Here is an 18,195-nt window from a genome sequence, read left to right as displayed (position 1 = left end):
CCTGTGGCCGCGGGTCTCTGCCTGGCCTGCCAAAAGGGTGCCCCGTTTGGATGCTGTGTGAGTCAGGGCTGATGGGGGAGAGGGGGACAGAGAGAGGAGAGAGAGACAGAGAGAGAGAGAGAAAGAGAGAGAGACGTGTAGGTGTTGGTGTAAGTCAGAGACAGAGGGAGAGGGTGCCTGTATTGCCTGCGAGGCTTGGTGTGGGGTCCCTCCTTTGCGCTCTGGAGGGCTTCCGCGGCTGTGGCGCGTGGCCGCCGCACGGCCAGGTGGCGCAGAGGGCCCGCGGGTTGGGCTGCGCGAGGCACCGGGCCCTGAGTGGTGGGCAACCGCGCCCTGGCGTCGTCTTCGGGCGGTGGTCGTGGTCGTGGTCGTGGTCACAGTCATTGGGCTCCCTGGGAGACAGGAGCCCGGGAGGGGCGGTGGGAGTGCAGGTGCCGGGAGCTGCTGGTGCGGCGGGCTGCGGGGTTGGGGCGGCCGGCAGGGGAGCGCCCTGGCGGGCGGTGAGTCGCTGGTTTGGGGTTGGAGGGGGCGCGCTGGATGGCGCGGGGCGTGGCCTGTGTCCCGGGGTGGGCCCCGGGGTTGGCGGTGGGGCTGCGGCAGCCGGGGACAGCTGGCCGGCCCGCCCGTGCCCGTGCCCGTGCCCGTGCCCGTGCCCAGGCCCAGGCCCAGGCCCAGGCCCAGGCCCAGGCCCAGGCCCGAGGCGCGGGCGGGCTGGGGCTGCCAGGTGGAGGGGTCGGGCTTCTGCCCCCTGCTGGAGCTGCGTTGGGGGTCGCAGGGGTCCAGGCGTGCGGGCTGGCGGATGGGGGCGTGGCTAGGCAGCCAGCCAAAGGCGAGCAAAAGGGGAGGGTGCCGCGGGGCAAAAGCCTACAGCACCCGGTATTCCCAGGCGGTCTCCCATCCAAGTACTAACCAGGCCCGACCCTGCTTAGCTTCCGAGATCAGACGAGATCGGGCGCGTTCAGGGTGGTATGGCCGTAGACGCCAGAGGCCGCCTCCAGGCCCCTCTTGAGTGCGCGCCCGCACAGCCGCCGCCGCCGCCTCCTCCTCCTCCTCCTGCCCGCTCCCCGCTCTCACTCCCATTCCCATTCCCATTCCCATTCCCATTCCCACTCCCGCTCCCGCTCCCGCTCCCGCTCCCGCTGCCGCTTCTCCTCCGCCTCCTCCCTCTTTTCTCTTCTCTTCTCTTCTCCTCCTCCCCCCCCTCCTCCTCAGCCGCCCTCCGCCTAGCCCTGCACCAGTGCCCGAACTCCAGCCCTCCGCCTGCCCAGCCCAGGACCTGCAGCACCGGGCGCCCAGTCGGCACGCTGCCGCCAAGCCAAGGGGAGCCAACCTCCTCCGGCTGCCGCTGGCCACAGGGAACTCCTACTCTCTCTTTCTAGGCCGGATCCCCTGCCTGCCGCCATCGCCCAGCCACACGCCAGCCGTGCCCGGCAGCCTCCACGCCTGCCCAGGGCTGCGCCCCGCGGCTCGCGGGTCCCGGCACCAGGGGGTTCGGCGCCCCACACCACCGCGGCCCGGGCCTTCCCTCCTACCCGGCCGCCAGCAGCCCCCCCACCGCTGACGCACAGGTCGCCCGCCCTCCCCCGGCACGGCCGCCGCGCCGCCACACACTCCCACGCCGCGAGGACAGCTGAGGGCCTGGGGACCCTTGTCCCCGCTCGGTCACGGGGGCCCAAGTGGGGCAGCAGGTCGGGAAGGAGGGCGGCAGCGCACGGAATCACCCCCGCCGCACGCTCGCGTGGGCACTCACACACACACACACACACACACACACGCCTACACAAGGGGCACACAGTCGCACACCCCGACACCCTTCGTGGCACAGAGGGATTTCCGTCCTCAGCGCCCGTTCCCTCACGGGAGGGTGGGGCGCTTCAGCGCGACCCGCACCCTCCAGCCCGGCAGCCAGTTCGAGACTGTCGCTCCCCCTCTTCATGGAGGAACGACACAGGACCCTGCGCTGTTCTTTCGTCTGCTCGGCCCTCCCCGGGTTTGCTGCTGGTTCTTCCCGGGTTGGCTACCGTCCCTTCCACCTCCGTGGAAGGGCGGTTCCCCCTGCCACATTCCCCACTTCCGCGGGGGAGCGGCACACCGCCGGCCGGCCGGCCGGCTCTCTCGGGGGCTGCACAGGTGTTCCCCTTAGATGTTCCTGGTGCATGTTGTCTCTCTCCTCCTTTATAGTCCTCTTCCGCCAATCCCAACTCGGCTGCCCACACGCCAAGTACGCTGCTCTCCTCCAATCAGGAGCAGGATCAGCTCCTGGAGGTCATCACTCAAGTTGGCAAGAGGCAGCTGCATAGAAGCTGTTTTCTCCTCTCCCAGCGCCATATTGTGGGAGAGCAGATGCATAGAATAAGTCTTAATTCCAGTAACTCAGTCCAATCCGAGTTGCTCCCCACAGAGACCACAGGCTGTGTGCTGCCTGCCTGCCACGGACCCTCTGTCCCGGGGAGGTCCTGTGGGCACGCAGCCTGTGGCCGCGGGTCTCTGCCTGGCCTGCCAAAAGGGTGCCCCGTTTGGATGCTGTGTGAGTCAGGGCTGATGGGGGAGAGGGGGACAGAGAGAGGAGAGAGAGACAGAGAGAGAGAGAGAAAGAGAGAGAGACGTGTAGGTGTTGGTGTAAGTCAGAGACAGAGGGAGAGGGTGCCTGTATTGCCTGCGAGGCTTGGTGTGGGGTCCCTCCTTTGCGCTCTGGAGGGCTTCCGCGGCTGTGGCGCGTGGCCGCCGCACGGCCAGGTGGCGCAGAGGGCCCGCGGGTTGGGCTGCGCGAGGCACCGGGCCCTGAGTGGTGGGCAACCGCGCCCTGGCGTCGTCTTCGGGCGGTGGTCGTGGTCGTGGTCGTGGTCACAGTCATTGGGCTCCCTGGGAGACAGGAGCCCGGGAGGGGCGGTGGGAGTGCAGGTGCCGGGAGCTGCTGGTGCGGCGGGCTGCGGGGTTGGGGCGGCCGGCAGGGGAGCGCCCTGGCGGGCGGTGAGTCGCTGGTTTGGGGTTGGAGGGGGCGCGCTGGATGGCGCGGGGCGTGGCCTGTGTCCCGGGGTGGGCCCCGGGGTTGGCGGTGGGGCTGCGGCAGCCGGGGACAGCTGGCCGGCCCGCCCGTGCCCGTGCCCGTGCCCGTGCCCGTGCCCGTGCCCGGGCCCAGGCCCAGGCCCAGGCCCAGGCCCAGGCCCGAGGCGCGGGCGGGCTGGGGCTGCCAGGTGGAGGGGTCGGGCTTCTGCCCCCTGCTGGAGCTGCGTTGGGGGTCGCAGGGGTCCCGGCGTGCGGGCTGGCGGATGGGGGCGTGGCTAGGCAGCCAGCCAAAGGCGAGCAAAAGGGGAGGGTGCCGCGGGGCAAAAGCCTACAGCACCCGGTATTCCCAGGCGGTCTCCCATCCAAGTACTAACCAGGCCCGACCCTGCTTAGCTTCCGAGATCAGACGAGATCGGGCGCGTTCAGGGTGGTATGGCCGTAGACGCCAGAGGCCGCCTCCAGGCCCCTCTTGAGTGCGCGCCCGCACAGCCGCCGCCGCCGCCGCCGCCTCCTCTTCCTGCCCGCTCCCCGCTCTCACTCCCATTCCCATTCCCATTCCCACTCCCGCTCCCGCTCCCGCTGCCGCTTCTCCTCCGCCTCCTCCCTCTTTTCTCTTCTCTTCTCTTCTCCTCCTCCCCCCCCTCCTCCTCAGCCGCCCTCCGCCTAGCCCTGCACCAGTGCCCGAACTCCAGCCCTCCGCCTGCCCAGCCCAGGACCTGCAGCACCGGGCGCCCAGTCGGCACGCTGCCGCCAAGCCAAGGGGAGCCAACCTCCTCCGGCTGCCGCTGGCCACAGGGAACTCCTACTCTCTCTTTCTAGGCCGGATCCCCTGCCTGCCGCCATCGCCCAGCCACACGCCAGCCGTGCCCGGCAGCCTCCACGCCTGCCCAGGGCTGCGCCCCGCGGCTCGCGGGTCCCGGCACCAGGGGGTTCGGCGCCCCACACCACCGCGGCCCGGGCCTTCCCTCCTACCCGGCCGCCAGCAGCCCCCCCACCGCTGACGCACAGGTCGCCCGCCCTCCCCCGGCACGGCCGCCGCGCCTCCACACACTCCCACGCCGCGAGGACAGCTGAGGGCCTGGGGACCCTTGTCCCCGCTCGGTCACGGGGGCCCAAGTGGGGCAGCAGGTCGGGAAGGAGGGCGGCAGCGCACGGAATCACCCCCGCCGCACGCTCGCGTGGGCACTCACACACACACACACACACACACACGCCTACACAAGGGGCACACAGTCGCACACCCCGACACCCTTCGTGGCACAGAGGGATTTCCGTCCTCAGTGCCCGTTCCCTCACGGGAGGGTGGGGCGCTTCAGCGCGACCCGCACCCTCCAGCCCGGCAGCCAGTTCGAGACCACAGGCTGTGTGCTGCCTGCCTGCCACGGACCCTCTGTCCCGGGGAGGTCCTGTGGGCACGCAGCCTGTGGCCGCGGGTCTCTGCCTGGCCTGCCAAAAGGGTGCCCCGTTTGGATGCTGTGTGAGTCAGGGCTGATGGGGGAGAGGGGGACAGAGAGAGGAGAGAGAGACAGAGAGAGAGAGAGAAAGAGAGAGAGACGTGTAGGTGTTGGTGTAAGTCAGAGACAGAGGGAGAGGGTGCCTGTATTGCCTGCGAGGCTTGGTGTGGGGTCCCTCCTTTGCGCTCTGGAGGGCTTCCGCGGCTGTGGCGCGTGGCCGCCGCACGGCCAGGTGGCGCAGAGGGCCCGCGGGTTGGGCTGCGCGAGGCACCGGGCCCTGAGTGGTGGGCAACCGCGCCCTGGCGTCGTCTTCGGGCGGTGGTCATGGTCGTGGTCGTGGTCACAGTCATTGGGCTCCCTGGGAGACAGGAGCCCGGGAGGGGCGGTGGGAGTGCAGGTGCCGGGAGCTGCTGGTGCGGCGGGCTGCGGGGTTGGGGCGGCCGGCAGGGGAGCGCCCTGGCGGGCGGTGAGTCGCTGGTTTGGGGTTGGAGGGGGCGCGCTGGATGGCGCGGGGCGTGGCCTGTGTCCCGGGGTGGGCCCCGGGGTTGGCGGTGGGGCTGCGGCAGCCGGGGACAGCTGGCCGGCCCGCCCGTGCCCGTGCCCGTGCCCGTGCCCAGGCCCAGGCCCGAGGCGCGGGCGGGCTGGGGCTGCCAGGTGGAGGGGTCGGGCTTCTGCCCCCTGCTGGAGCTGCGTTGGGGGTCGCAGGGGTCCCGGCGTGCGGGCTGGCGGATGGGGGCGTGGCTAGGCAGCCAGCCAAAGGCGAGCAAAAGGGGAGGGTGCCGCGGGGCAAAAGCCTACAGCACCCGGTATTCCCAGGCGGTCTCCCATCCAAGTACTAACCAGGCCCGACCCTGCTTAGCTTCCGAGATCAGACGAGATCGGGCGCGTTCAGGGTGGTATGGCCGTAGACGCCAGAGGCCGCCTCCAGGCCCCTCTTGAGTGCGCGCCCGCACAGCCGCCGCCGCCGCCGCCGCCGCCGCCTCCTCCTCCTCCTCCTCCTCCTGCCCGCTCCCCGCTCTCACTCCCATTCCCATTCCCATTCCCATTCCCATTCCCATTCCCATTCCCGCTCCCGCTCCCGCTCCCGCTGCCGCTTCTCCTCTGCCTCCTCCCTCTTTTCTCTTCTCTTCTCTTCTCCTCCTCCCCCCCCCTCCTCCTCAGCCGCCCTCCGCCTAGCCCTGCACCAGTGCCCGAACTCCAGCCCTCCGCCTGCCCAGCCCAGGACCTGCAGCACCGGGCGCCCAGTCGGCACGCTGCCGCCAAGCCAAGGGGAGCCAACCTCCTCCGGCTGCCGCTGGCCACAGGGAACTCCTACTCTCTCTTTCTAGGCCGGATCCCCTGCCTGCCGCCATCGCCCAGCCACACGCCAGCCGTGCCCGGCAGCCTCCACGCCTGCCCAGGGCTGCGCCCCGCGGCTCGCGGGTCCCGGCACCAGGGGGTTCGGCGCCCCACACCACCGCGGCCCGGGCCTTCCCTCCTACCCGGCCGCCAGCAGCCCCCCCACCGCTGACGCACAGGTCGCCCGCCCTCCCCCGGCACGGCCGCCGCGCCTCCACACACTCCCACGCCGCGAGGACAGCTGAGGGCCTGGGGACCCTTGTCCCCGCTCGGTCACGGGGGCCCAAGTGGGGCAGCAGGTCGGGAAGGAGGGCGGCAGCGCACGGAATCACCCCCGCCGCACGCTCGCGTGGGCACTCACACACACACACACACACACACACACACACGCCTACACAAGGGGCACACAGTCGCACACCCCGACACCCTTCGTGGCACAGAGGGATTTCCGTCCTCAGCGCCCGTTCCCTCACGGGAGGGTGGGGCGCTTCAGCGCGACCCGCACCCTCCAGCCCGGCAGCCAGTTCGAGACTGTCGCTCCCCCTCTTCATGGAGGAACGACACAGGACCCTGCGCTGTTCTTTCGTCTGCTCGGCCCTCCCCGGGTTTGCTGCTGGTTCTTCCCGGGTTGGCTACCGTCCCTTCCACCTCCGTGGAAGGGCGGTTCCCCCTGCCACATTCCCCACTTCCGCGGGGGAGCGGCACACCGCCGGCCGGCCGGCCGGCTCTCTCGGGGGCTGCACAGGTGTTCCCCTTAGATGTTCCTGGTGCATGTTGTCTCTCTCCTCCTTTATAGTCCTCTTCCGCCAATCCCAACTCGGCTGCCCACACGCCAAGTACGCTGCTCTCCTCCAATCAGGAGCAGGATCAGCTCCTGGAGGTCATCACTCAAGTTGGCAAGAGGCAGCTGCATAGAAGCTGTTTTCTCCTCTCCCAGCGCCATATTGTGGGAGAGCAGATGCATAGAATAAGTCTTAATTCCAGTAACTCAGTCCAATCCGAGTTGCTCCCCACAGAGACCACAGGCTGTGTGCTGCCTGCCTGCCACGGACCCTCTGTCCCGGGGAGGTCCTGTGGGCACGCAGCCTGTGGCCGCGGGTCTCTGCCTGGCCTGCCAAAAGGGTGCCCCGTTTGGATGCTGTGTGAGTCAGGGCTGATGGGGGAGAGGGGGACAGAGAGAGGAGAGAGAGACAGAGAGAGAGAGAGAAAGAGAGAGAGACGTGTAGGTGTTGGTGTAAGTCAGAGACAGAGGGAGAGGGTGCCTGTATTGCCTGCGAGGCTTGGTGTGGGGTCCCTCCTTTGCGCTCTGGAGGGCTTCCGCGGCTGTGGCGCGTGGCCGCCGCACAGCCAGGTGGCGCAGAGGGCCCGCGGGTTGGGCTGTGCGAGGCACCGGGCCCTGAGTGGTGGGCAACCGCGCCCTGGCGTCGTCTTCGGGCGGTGGTCGTGGTCGTGGTCGTGGTCACAGTCATTGGGCTCCCTGGGAGACAGGAGCCCGGGAGGGGCGGTGGGAGTGCAGGTGCCGGGAGCTGCTGGTGCGGCGGGCTGCGGGGTTGGGGCGGCCGGCAGGGGAGCGCCCTGGCGGGCGGTGAGTCGCTGGTTTGGGGTTGGAGGGGGCGCGCTGGATGGCGCGGGGCGTGGCCTGTGTCCCGGGGTGGGCCCCGGGGTTGGCGGTGGGGCTGCGGCAGCCGGGGACAGCTGGCCGGCCCGCCCGCGCCCGTGCCCGTGCCCGTGCCCGTGCCCGTGCCCAGGCCCAGGCCCAGGCCCAGGCCCAGGCCCGAGGCGCGGGCGGGCTGGGGCTGCCAGGTGGAGGGGTCGGGCTTCTGCCCCCTGCTGGAGCTGCGTTGGGGGTCGCAGGGGTCCCGGCGTGCGGGCTGGCGGATGGGGGCGTGGCTAGGCAGCCAGCCAAAGGCGAGCAAAAGGGGAGGGTGCCGCGGGGCAAAAGCCTACAGCACCCGGTATTCCCAGGCGGTCTCCCATCCAAGTACTAACCAGGCCCGACCCTGCTTAGCTTCCGAGATCAGACGAGATCGGGCGCGTTCAGGGTGGTATGGCCGTAGACGCCAGAGGCCGCCTCCAGGCCCCTCTTGAGTGCGCGCCCGCACAGCCGCCGCCGCCGCCGCCGCCGCCGCCGCCGCCGCCGCCGCCTCCTCTTCCTGCCCGCTCCCCGCTCTCACTCCCATTCCCATTCCCATTCCCACTCCCGCTCCCGCTCCCGCTGCCGCTTCTCCTCCGCCTCCTCCCTCTTTTCTCTTCTCTTCTCTTCTCCTCCTCCCCCCCCTCCTCCTCAGCCGCCCTCCGCCTAGCCCTGCACCAGTGCCCGAACTCCAGCCCTCCGCCTGCCCAGCCCAGGACCTGCAGCACCGGGCGCCCAGTCGGCACACTGCCGCCAAGCCAAGGGGAGCCAACCTCCTCCGGCTGCCGCTGGCCACAGGGAACTCCTACTCTCTCTTTCTAGGCCGGATCCCCTGCCTGCCGCCATCGCCCAGCCACACGCCAGCCGTGCCCGGCAGCCTCCACGCCTGCCCAGGGCTGCGCCCCGCGGCTCGCGGGTCCCGGCACCAGGGGGTTCGGCGCCCCACACCACCGCGGCCCGGGCCTTCCCTCCTACCCGGCCGCCAGCAGCCCCCCCACCGCTGACGCACAGGTCGCCCGCCCTCCCCCGGCACGGCCGCCGCGCCTCCACACACTCCCACGCCGCGAGGACAGCTGAGGGCCTGGGGACCCTTGTCCCCGCTCGGTCACGGGGGCCCAAGTGGGGCAGCAGGTCGGGAAGGAGGGCGGCAGCGTACGGAATCACCCCCGCCGCACGCTCGCGTGGGCACTCACACACACACACACACACACACACGCCTACACAAGGGGCACACAGTCGCACACCCCGACACCCTTCGTGGCACAGAGGGATTTCCGTCCTCAGCGCCCGTTCCCTCACGGGAGGGTGGGGCGCTTCAGCGCGACCCGCACCCTCCAGCCCGGCAGCCAGTTCGAGACCACAGGCTGTGTGCTGCCTGCCTGCCACGGACCCTCTGTCCCGGGGAGGTCCTGTGGGCACGCAGCCTGTGGCCGCGGGTCTCTGCCTGGCCTGCCAAAAGGGTGCCCCGTTTGGATGCTGTGTGAGTCAGGGCTGATGGGGGAGAGGGGGACAGAGAGAGGAGAGAGAGACAGAGAGAGAGAGAGAAAGAGAGAGAGACGTGTAGGTGTTGGTGTAAGTCAGAGACAGAGGGAGAGGGTGCCTGTATTGCCTGCGAGGCTTGGTGTGGGGTCCCTCCTTTGCGCTCTGGAGGGCTTCCGCGGCTGTGGCGCGTGGCCGCCGCACGGCCAGGTGGCGCAGAGGGCCCGCGGGTTGGGCTGCGCGAGGCACCGGGCCCTGAGTGGTGGGCAACCGCGCCCTGGCGTCGTCTTCGGGCGGTGGTCGTGGTCGTGGTCGTGGTCACAGTCATTGGGCTCCCTGGGAGACAGGAGCCCGGGAGGGGCGGTGGGAGTGCAGGTGCCGGGAGCTGCTGGTGCGGCGGGCTGCGGGGTTGGGGCGGCCGGCAGGGGAGCGCCCTGGCGGGCGGTGAGTCGCTGGTTTGGGGTTGGAGGGGGCGCGCTGGATGGCGCGGGGCGTGGCCTGTGTCCCGGGGTGGGCCCCGGGGTTGGCGGTGGGGCTGCGGCAGCCGGGGACAGCTGGCCGGCCCGCCCGTGCCCATGCCCGTGCCCGTGCCCGTGCCCAGGCCCAGGCCCAGGCCCAGGCCCAGGCCCGGGCCCAGGCCCGAGGCGCGGGCGGGCTGGGGCTGCCAGGTGGAGGGGTCGGGCTTCTGCCCCCTGCTGGAGCTGCGTTGGGGGTCGCAGGGGTCCCGGCGTGCGGGCTGGCGGATGGGGGCGTGGCTAGGCAGCCAGCCAAAGGCGAGCAAAAGGGGAGGGTGCCGCGGGGCAAAAGCCTACAGCACCCGGTATTCCCAGGCGGTCTCCCATCCAAGTACTAACCAGGCCCGACCCTGCTTAGCTTCCGAGATCAGACGAGATCGGGCGCGTTCAGGGTGGTATGGCCGTAGACGCCAGAGGCCGCCTCCAGGCCCCTCTTGAGTGCGCGCCCGCACAGCCGCCGCCGCCGCCGCCGCCGCCTCCTCCTCCTCCTCCTGCCCGCTCCCCGCTCTCACTCCCATTCCCATTCCCATTCCCATTCCCATTCCCACTCCCGCTCCCGCTCCCGCTCCCGCTCCCGCTGCCGCTTCTCCTCCGCCTCCTCCCTCTTTTCTCTTCTCTTCTCTTCTCCTCCTCCCCCCCCTCCTCCTCAGCCGCCCTCCGCCTAGCCCTGCACCAGTGCCCGAACTCCAGCCCTCCGCCTGCCCAGCCCAGGACCTGCAGCACCGGGCGCCCAGTCGGCACGCTGCCGCCAAGCCAAGGGGAGCCAACCTCCTCCGGCTGCCGCTGGCCACAGGGAACTCCTACTCTCTCTTTCTAGGCCGGATCCCCTGCCTGCCGCCATCGCCCAGCCACACGCCAGCCGTGCCCGGCAGCCTCCACGCCTGCCCAGGGCTGCGCCCCGCGGCTCGCGGGTCCCGGCACCAGGGGGTTCGGCGCCCCACACCACCGCGGCCCGGGCCTTCCCTCCTACCCGGCCGCCAGCAGCCCCCCCACCGCTGACGCACAGGTCGCCCGCCCTCCCCCGGCACGGCCGCCGCGCCTCCACACACTCCCACGCCGCGAGGACAGCTGAGGGCCTGGGGACCCTTGTCCCCGCTCGGTCACGGGGGCCCAAGTGGGGCAGCAGGTCGGGAAGGAGGGCGGCAGCGCACGGAATCACCCCCGCCGCACGCTCGCGTGGGCACTCACACACACACACACACACACACACACACACGCCTACACAAGGGGCACACAGTCGCACACCCCGACACCCTTCGTGGCACAGAGGGATTTCCGTCCTCAGCGCCCGTTCCCTCACGGGAGGGTGGGGCGCTTCAGCGCGACCCGCACCCTCCAGCCCGGCAGCCAGTTCGAGACTGTCGCTCCCCCTCTTCATGGAGGAACGACACAGGACCCTGCGCTGTTCTTTCGTCTGCTCGGCCCTCCCCGGGTTTGCTGCTGGTTCTTCCCGGGTTGGCTACCGTCCCTTCCACCTCCGTGGAAGGGCGGTTCCCCCTGCCACATTCCCCACTTCCGCGGGGGAGCGGCACACCGCCGGCCGGCCGGCCGGCTCTCTCGGGGGCTGCACAGGTGTTCCTCTTAGATGTTCCTGGTGCATGTTGTCTCTCTCCTCCTTTATAGTCCTCTTCCGCCAATCCCAACTCGGCTGCCCACACGCCAAGTACGCTGCTCTCCTCCAATCAGGAGCAGGATCAGCTCCTGGAGGTCATCACTCAAGTTGGCAAGAGGCAGCTGCATAGAAGCTGTTTTCTCCTCTCCCAGCGCCATATTGTGGGAGAGCAGATGCATAGAATAAGTCTTAATTCCAGTAACTCAGTCCAATCCGAGTTGCTCCCCACAGAGACCACAGGCTGTGTGCTGCCTGCCTGCCACGGACCCTCTGTCCCGGGGAGGTCCTGTGGGCACGCAGCCTGTGGCCGCGGGTCTCTGCCTGGCCTGCCAAAAGGGTGCCCCGTTTGGATGCTGTGTGAGTCAGGGCTGATGGGGGAGAGGGGGACAGAGAGAGGAGAGAGAGACAGAGAGAGAGAGAGAAAGAGAGAGAGACGTGTAGGTGTTGGTGTAAGTCAGAGACAGAGGGAGAGGGTGCCTGTATTGCCTGCGAGGCTTGGTGTGGGGTCCCTCCTTTGCGCTCTGGAGGGCTTCCGCGGCTGTGGCGCGTGGCCGCCGCACGGCCAGGTGGCGCAGAGGGCCCGCGGGTTGGGCTGCGCGAGGCACCGGGCCCTGAGTGGTGGGCAACCGCGCCCTGGCGTCGTCTTCGGGCGGTGGTCGTGGTCGTGGTCGTGGTCACAGTCATTGGGCTCCCTGGGAGACAGGAGCCCGGGAGGGGCGGTGGGAGTGCAGGTGCCGGGAGCTGCTGGTGCGGCGGGCTGCGGGGTTGGGGCGGCCGGCAGGGGAGCGCCCTGGCGGGCGGTGAGTCGCTGGTTTGGGGTTGGAGGGGGCGCGCTGGATGGCGCGGGGCGTGGCCTGTGTCCCGGGGTGGGCCCCGGGGTTGGCGGTGGGGCTGCGGCAGCCGGGGACAGCTGGCCGGCCCGCCCGTGCCCGTGCCCGTGCCCGTGCCCGTGCCCAGGCCCAGGCCCAGGCCCAGGCCCAGGCCCAGGCCCAGGCCCGAGGCGCGGGCGGGCTGGGGCTGCCAGGTGGAGGGGTCGGGCTTCTGCCCCCTGCTGGAGCTGCGTTGGGGGTCGCAGGGGTCCCGGCGTGCGGGCTGGCGGATGGGGGCGTGGCTAGGCAGCCAGCCAAAGGCGAGCAAAAGGGGAGGGTGCCGCGGGGCAAAAGCCTACAGCACCCGGTATTCCCAGGCGGTCTCCCATCCAAGTACTAACCAGGCCCGACCCTGCTTAGCTTCCGAGATCAGACGAGATCGGGCGCGTTCAGGGTGGTATGGCCGTAGACGCCAGAGGCCGCCTCCAGGCCCCTCTTGAGTGCGCGCCCGCACAGCCGCCGCCGCCGCCGCCGCCTCCTCCTCCTCCTCCTCCTGCCCGCTCCCCGCTCTCACTCCCATTCCCATTCCCATTCCCATTCCCATTCCCACTCCCGCTCCCGCTCCCGCTCCCGCTCCCGCTGCCGCTTCTCCTCCGCCTCCTCCCTCTTTTCTCTTCTCTTCTCTTCTCCTCCTCCCCCCCCCTCCTCCTCAGCCGCCCTCCGCCTAGCCCTGCACCAGTGCCCGAACTCCAGCCCTCCGCCTGCCCAGCCCAGGACCTGCAGCACCGGGCGCCCAGTCGGCACGCTGCCGCCAAGCCAAGGGGAGCCAACCTCCTCCGGCTGCCGCTGGCCACAGGGAACTCCTACTCTCTCTTTCTAGGCCGGATCCCCTGCCTGCCGCCATCGCCCAGCCACACGCCAGCCGTGCCCGGCAGCCTCCACGCCTGCCCAGGGCTGCGCCCCGCGGCTCGCGGGTCCCGGCACCAGGGGGTTCGGCGCCCCACACCACCGCGGCCCGGGCCTTCCCTCCTACCCGGCCGCCAGCAGCCCCCCCACCGCTGACGCACAGGTCGCCCGCCCTCCCCCGGCACGGCCGCCGCGCCTCCACACACTCCCACGCCGCGAGGACAGCTGAGGGCCTGGGGACCCTTGTCCCCGCTCGGTCACGGGGGCCCAAGTGGGGCAGCAGGTCGGGAAGGAGGGCGGCAGCGCACGGAATCACCCCCGCCGCACGCTCGCGTGGGCACTCACACACACACACACACACACACACACACACACGCCTACACAAGGGGCACACAGTCGCACACCCCGACACCCTTCGTGGCACAGAGGGATTTCCGTCCTCAGCGCCCGTTCCCTCACGGGAGGGTGGGGCGCTTCAGCGCGACCCGCACCCTCCAGCCCGGCAGCCAGTTCGAGACTGTCGCTCCCCCTCTTCATGGAGGAACGACACAGGACCCTGCGCTGTTCTTTCGTCTGCTCGGCCCTCCCCGGGTTTGCTGCTGGTTCTTCCCGGGTTGGCTACCGTCCCTTCCACCTCCGTGGAAGGGCGGTTCCCCCTGCCACATTCCCCACTTCCGCGGGGGAGTGGCACACCGCCGGCCGGCCGGCCGGCTCTCTCGGGGGCTGCACAGGTGTTCCTCTTAGATGTTCCTGGTGCATGTTGTCTCTCTCCTCCTTTATAGTCCTCTTCCGCCAATCCCAACTCGGCTGCCCACACGCCAAGTACGCTGCTCTCCTCCAATCAGGAGCAGGATCAGCTCCTGGAGGTCATCACTCAAGTTGGCAAGAGGCAGCTGCATAGAAGCTGTTTTCTCCTCTCCCAGCGCCATATTGTGGGAGAGCAGATGCATAGAATAAGTCTTAATTCCAGTAACTCAGTCCAATCCGAGTTGCTCCCCACAGAGACCACAGGCTGTGTGCTGCCTGCCTGCCACGGACCCTCTGTCCCGGGGAGGTCCTGTGGGCACGCAGCCTGTGGCCGCGGGTCTCTGCCTGGCCTGCCAAAAGGGTGCCCCGTTTGGATGCTGTGTGAGTCAGGGCTGATGGGGGAGAGGGGGACAGAGAGAGGAGAGAGAGACAGAGAGAGAGAGAGAAAGAGAGAGAGACGTGTAGGTGTTGGTGTAAGTCAGAGACAGAGGGAGAGGGTGCCTGTATTGCCTGCGAGGCTTGGTGTGGGGTCCCTCCTTTGCGCTCTGGAGGGCTTCCGCGGCTGTGGCGCGTGGCCGCCGCACGGCCAGGTGGCGCAGAGGGCCCGCGGGTTGGGCTGCGCGAGGCACCGGGCCCTGAGTGGTGGGCAACCGCGCCCTGGCGTCGTCTTCGGGCGGTGGTCGTGGTCGTGGTCGTGGTCACAGTCATTGGGCTCCCTGGGAGACAGGAGCCCGGGAGGGGCGGTGGGAGTGCAGGTGCCGGGAGCTGCTGGTGCGGCGGGCTGCGGGGTTGGGGCGGCCGGCAGGGGAGCGCCCTGGCGGGCGGTGAGTCGCTGGTTTGGGGTTGGAGGGGGCGCGCTGGATGGCGCGGGGCGTGGCCTGTGTCCCGGGGTGGGCCCCGGGGTTGGCGGTGGGGCTGCGGCAGCCGGGGACAGCTGGCCGGCCCGCCCGTGCCCGTGCCCGTGCCCGTGCCCGTGCCCAGGCCCAGGCCCAGGCCCAGGCCCAGGCCCAGGCCCGAGGCGCGGGCGGGCTGGGGCTGCCAGGTGGAGGGGTCGGGCTTCTGCCCCCTGCTGGAGCTGCGTTGGGGGTCGCAGGGGTCCCGGCGTGCGGGCTGGCGGATGGGGGCATGGCTAGGCAGCCAGCCAAAGGCGAGCAAAAGGGGAGGGTGCCGCGGGGCAAAAGCCTACAGCACCCGGTATTCCCAGGCGGTCTCCCATCCAAGTACTAACCAGGCCCGACCCTGCTTAGCTTCCGAGATCAGACGAGATCGGGCGCGTTCAGGGTGGTATGGCCGTAGACGCCAGAGGCCGCCTCCAGGCCCCTCTTGAGTGCGCGCCCGCACAGCCACCGCCGCCGCCGCCGCCGCCTCCTCCTCCTCCTCCTCCTGCCCGCTCCCCGCTCTCACTCCCATTCCCATTCCCATTCCCATTCCCGCTCCCGCTCCCGCTCCCGCTGCCGCTTCTCCTCCGCCTCCTCCCTCTTTTCTCTTCTCTTCTCTTCTCCTCCTCCCCCCCCCTCCTCCTCAGCCGCCCTCCGCCTAGCCCTGCACCAGTGCCCGAACTCCAGCCCTCCGCCTGCCCAGCCCAGGACCTGCAGCACCGGGCGCCCAGTCGGCACGCTGCCGCCAAGCCAAGGGGAGCCAACCTCCTCCGGCTGCCGCTGGCCACAGGGAACTCCTACTCTCTCTTTCTAGGCCGGATCCCCTGCCTGCCGCCATCGCCCAGCCACACGCCAGCCGTGCCCGGCAGCCTCCACGCCTGCCCAGGGCTGCGCCCCGCGGCTCGCGGGTCCCGGCACCAGGGGGTTCGGCGCCCCACACCACCGCGGCCCGGGCCTTCCCTCCTACCCGGCCGCCAGCAGCCCCCCCACCGCTGACGCACAGGTCGCCCGCCCTCCCCCGGCACGGCCGCCGCGCCTCCACACACTCCCACGCCGCGAGGACAGCTGAGGGCCTGGGGACCCTTGTCCCCGCTCGGTCACGGGGGCCCAAGTGGGGCAGCAGGTCGGGAAGGAGGGCGGCAGCGCACGGAATCACCCCCGCCGCACGCTCGCGTGGGCACTCACACACACACACACACACACACACGCCTACACAAGGGGCACACAGTCGCACACCCCGACACCCTTCGTGGCACAGAGGGATTTCCGTCCTCAGCGCCCGTTCCCTCACGGGAGGGTGGGGCGCTTCAGCGCGACCCGCACCCTCCAGCCCGGCAGCCAGTTCGAGACTGTCGCTCCCCCTCTTCATGGAGGAACGACACAGGACCCTGCGCTGTTCTTTCGTCTGCTCGGCCCTCCCCGGGTTTGCTGCTGGTTCTTCCCGGGTTGGCTACCGTCCCTTCCACCTCCGTGGAAGGGCGGTTCCCCCTGCCACATTCCCCACTTCCGCGGGGGAGCGGCACACCGCCGGCCGGCCGGCCGGCTCTCTCGGGGGCTGCACAGGTGTTCCCCTTAGATGTTCCTGGTGCATGTTGTCTCTCTCCTCCTTTATAGTCCTCTTCCGCCAATCCCAACTCGGCTGCCCACACGCCAAGTACGCTGCTCTCCTCCAATCAGGAGCAGGATCAGCTCCTGGAGGTCATCACTCAAGTTGGCAAGAGGCAGCTGCATAGAAGCTGTTTTCTCCTCTCCCAGCGCCATATTGTGGGAGAGCAGATGCATAGAATAAGTCTTAATTCCAGTAACTCAGTCCAATCCGAGTTGCTCCCCACAGAGACCACAGGCTGTGTGCTGCCTGCCTGCCACGGACCCTCTGTCCCGGGGAGGTCCTGTGGGCACGCAGCCTGTGGCCGCGGGTCTCTGCCTGGCCTGCCAAAAGGGTGCCCCGTTTGGATGCTGTGTGAGTCAGGGCTGATGGGGGAGAGGGGGACAGAGAGAGGAGAGAGAGACAGAGAGAGAGAGAGAAAGAGAGAGAGACGTGTAGGTGTTGGTGTAAGTCAGAGACAGAGGGAGAGGGTGCCTGTATTGCCTGCGAGGCTTGGTGTGGGGTCCCTCCTTTGCGCTCTGGAGGGCTTCCGCGGCTGTGGCGCGTGGCCGCCGCACGGCCAGGTGGCGCAGAGGGCCCGCGGGTTGGGCTGCGCGAGGCACCGGGCCCTGAGTGGTGGGCAACCGCGCCCTGGCGTCGTCTTCGGGCGGTGGTCGTGGTCGTGGTCGTGGTCACAGTCATTGGGCTCCCTGGGAGACAGGAGCCCGGGAGGGGCGGTGGGAGTGCAGGTGCCGGGAGCTGCTGGTGCGGCGGGCTGCGGGGTTGGGGCGGCCGGCAGGGGAGCGCCCTGGCGGGCGGTGAGTCGCTGGTTTGGGGTTGGAGGGGGCGCGCTGGATGGCGCGGGGCGTGGCCTGTGTCCCGGGGTGGGCCCCGGGGTTGGCGGTGGGGCTGCGGCAGCCGGGGACAGCTGGCCGGCCCGCCCGTGCCCGTGCCCGTGCCCGTGCCCAGGCCCAGGCCCGAGGCGCGGGCGGGCTGGGGCTGCCAGGTGGAGGGGTCGGGCTTCTGCCCCCTGCTGGAGCTGCGTTGGGGGTCGCAGGGGTCCCGGCGTGCGGGCTGGCGGATGGGGGCGTGGCTAGGCAGCCAGCCAAAGGCGAGCAAAAGGGGAGGGTGCCGCGGGGCAAAAGCCTACAGCACCCGGTATTCCCAGGCGGTCTCCCATCCAAGTACTAACCAGGCCCGACCCTGCTTAGCTTCCGAGATCAGACGAGATCGGGCGCGTTCAGGGTGGTATGGCCGTAGACGCCAGAGGCCGCCTCCAGGCCCCTCTTGAGTGCGCGCCAGCACAGCCGCCGCCGCCGCCGCCGCCGCCTCCTCCTCCTCCTCCTCCTGCCCGCTCCCCGCTCTCACTCCCATTCCCATTCCCATTCCCATTCCCGCTCCCGCTCCCGCTCCCGCTCCCGCTCCCGCTGCCGCTTCTCCTCCGCCTCCTCCCTCTTTTCTCTTCTCTTCTCTTCTCCTCCTCCCCCCCCCTCCTCAGCCGCCCTCCGCCTAGCCCTGCACCAGTGCCCGAACTCCAGCCCTCCGCCTGCCCAGCCCAGGACCTGCAGCACCGGGCGCCCAGTCGGCACGCTGCCGCCAAGCCAAGGGGAGCCAACCTCCTCCGGCTGCCGCTGGCCACAGGGAACTCCTACTCTCTCTTTCTAGGCCGGATCCCCTGCCTGCCGCCATCGCCCAGCCACACGCCAGCCGTGCCCGGCAGCCTCCACGCCTGCCCAGGGCTGCGCCCCGCGGCTCGCGGGTCCCGGCACCAGGGGGTTCGGCGCCCCACACCACCGCGGCCCGGGCCTTCCCTCCTACCCGGCCGCCAGCAGCCCCCCCACCGCTGACGCACAGGTCGCCCGCCCTCCCCCGGCACGGCCGCCGCGCCTCCACACACTCCCACGCCGCGAGGACAGCTGAGGGCCTGGGGACCCTTGTCCCCGCTCGGTCACGGGGGCCCAAGTGGGGCAGCAGGTCGGGAAGGAGGGCGGCAGCGCACGGAATCACCCCCGCCGCACGCTCGCGTGGGCACTCACACACACACACACACACACACACACACACACGCCTACACAAGGGGCACACAGTCGCACACCCCGACACCCTTCGTGGCACAGAGGGATTTCCGTCCTCAGCGCCCGTTCCCTCACGGGAGGGTGGGGCGCTTCAGCGCGACCCGCACCCTCCAGCCCGGCAGCCAGTTCGAGACTGTCGCTCCCCCTCTTCATGGAGG

The 18,195-nt window shown here is 70.3% G+C and overlaps 8 non-coding genes across 8 annotated transcripts; all 8 read right to left on the bottom strand.

The window, feature by feature from the left end:
- Nucleotides 1–861: 861 nt before the first annotated feature.
- Nucleotides 862–980, bottom strand: LOC149124013 (5S ribosomal RNA). Its single transcript, XR_016215240.1, has one exon. It is a non-coding gene; the product is annotated as a 5S ribosomal RNA (ribosomal RNA).
- A 2,351-nt stretch (nucleotides 981–3,331) lies between these two features.
- Nucleotides 3,332–3,450, bottom strand: LOC149124012 (5S ribosomal RNA). The gene has a single exon (XR_016215239.1). It is a non-coding gene; the product is annotated as a 5S ribosomal RNA (ribosomal RNA).
- A 1,801-nt stretch (nucleotides 3,451–5,251) lies between these two features.
- LOC149124011 (5S ribosomal RNA) lies at nucleotides 5,252–5,370 on the bottom strand. The gene has a single exon (XR_016215238.1). It is a non-coding gene; the product is annotated as a 5S ribosomal RNA (ribosomal RNA).
- A 2,368-nt stretch (nucleotides 5,371–7,738) lies between these two features.
- On the bottom strand, nucleotides 7,739–7,857 carry LOC149124010 (5S ribosomal RNA). Its single transcript, XR_016215237.1, has one exon. It is a non-coding gene; the product is annotated as a 5S ribosomal RNA (ribosomal RNA).
- A 1,858-nt stretch (nucleotides 7,858–9,715) lies between these two features.
- On the bottom strand, nucleotides 9,716–9,834 carry LOC149124009 (5S ribosomal RNA). The gene has a single exon (XR_016215236.1). It is a non-coding gene; the product is annotated as a 5S ribosomal RNA (ribosomal RNA).
- Nucleotides 9,835–12,198: 2,364 nt separating this feature from the next.
- On the bottom strand, nucleotides 12,199–12,317 carry LOC149124008 (5S ribosomal RNA). Its single transcript, XR_016215235.1, has one exon. It is a non-coding gene; the product is annotated as a 5S ribosomal RNA (ribosomal RNA).
- A 2,361-nt stretch (nucleotides 12,318–14,678) lies between these two features.
- Nucleotides 14,679–14,797, bottom strand: LOC149124007 (5S ribosomal RNA). Its single transcript, XR_016215234.1, has one exon. It is a non-coding gene; the product is annotated as a 5S ribosomal RNA (ribosomal RNA).
- A 2,308-nt stretch (nucleotides 14,798–17,105) lies between these two features.
- LOC149124006 (5S ribosomal RNA) lies at nucleotides 17,106–17,224 on the bottom strand. Its single transcript, XR_016215233.1, has one exon. It is a non-coding gene; the product is annotated as a 5S ribosomal RNA (ribosomal RNA).
- Nucleotides 17,225–18,195: the final 971 nt, after the last annotated feature.

Source organism: Oryctolagus cuniculus, chromosome 10 (assembly GCF_051225735.1).
Source record: "Oryctolagus cuniculus isolate XC-2025 breed Fujian yellow rabbit chromosome 10, ASM5122573v1, whole genome shotgun sequence".
In the NCBI taxonomy this organism is placed as follows: domain Eukaryota; kingdom Metazoa; phylum Chordata; class Mammalia; order Lagomorpha; family Leporidae; genus Oryctolagus; species Oryctolagus cuniculus.
Note: the sequence above shows the minus strand (reverse complement) of the source record. Positions and strands in the feature narration are given on the sequence as shown.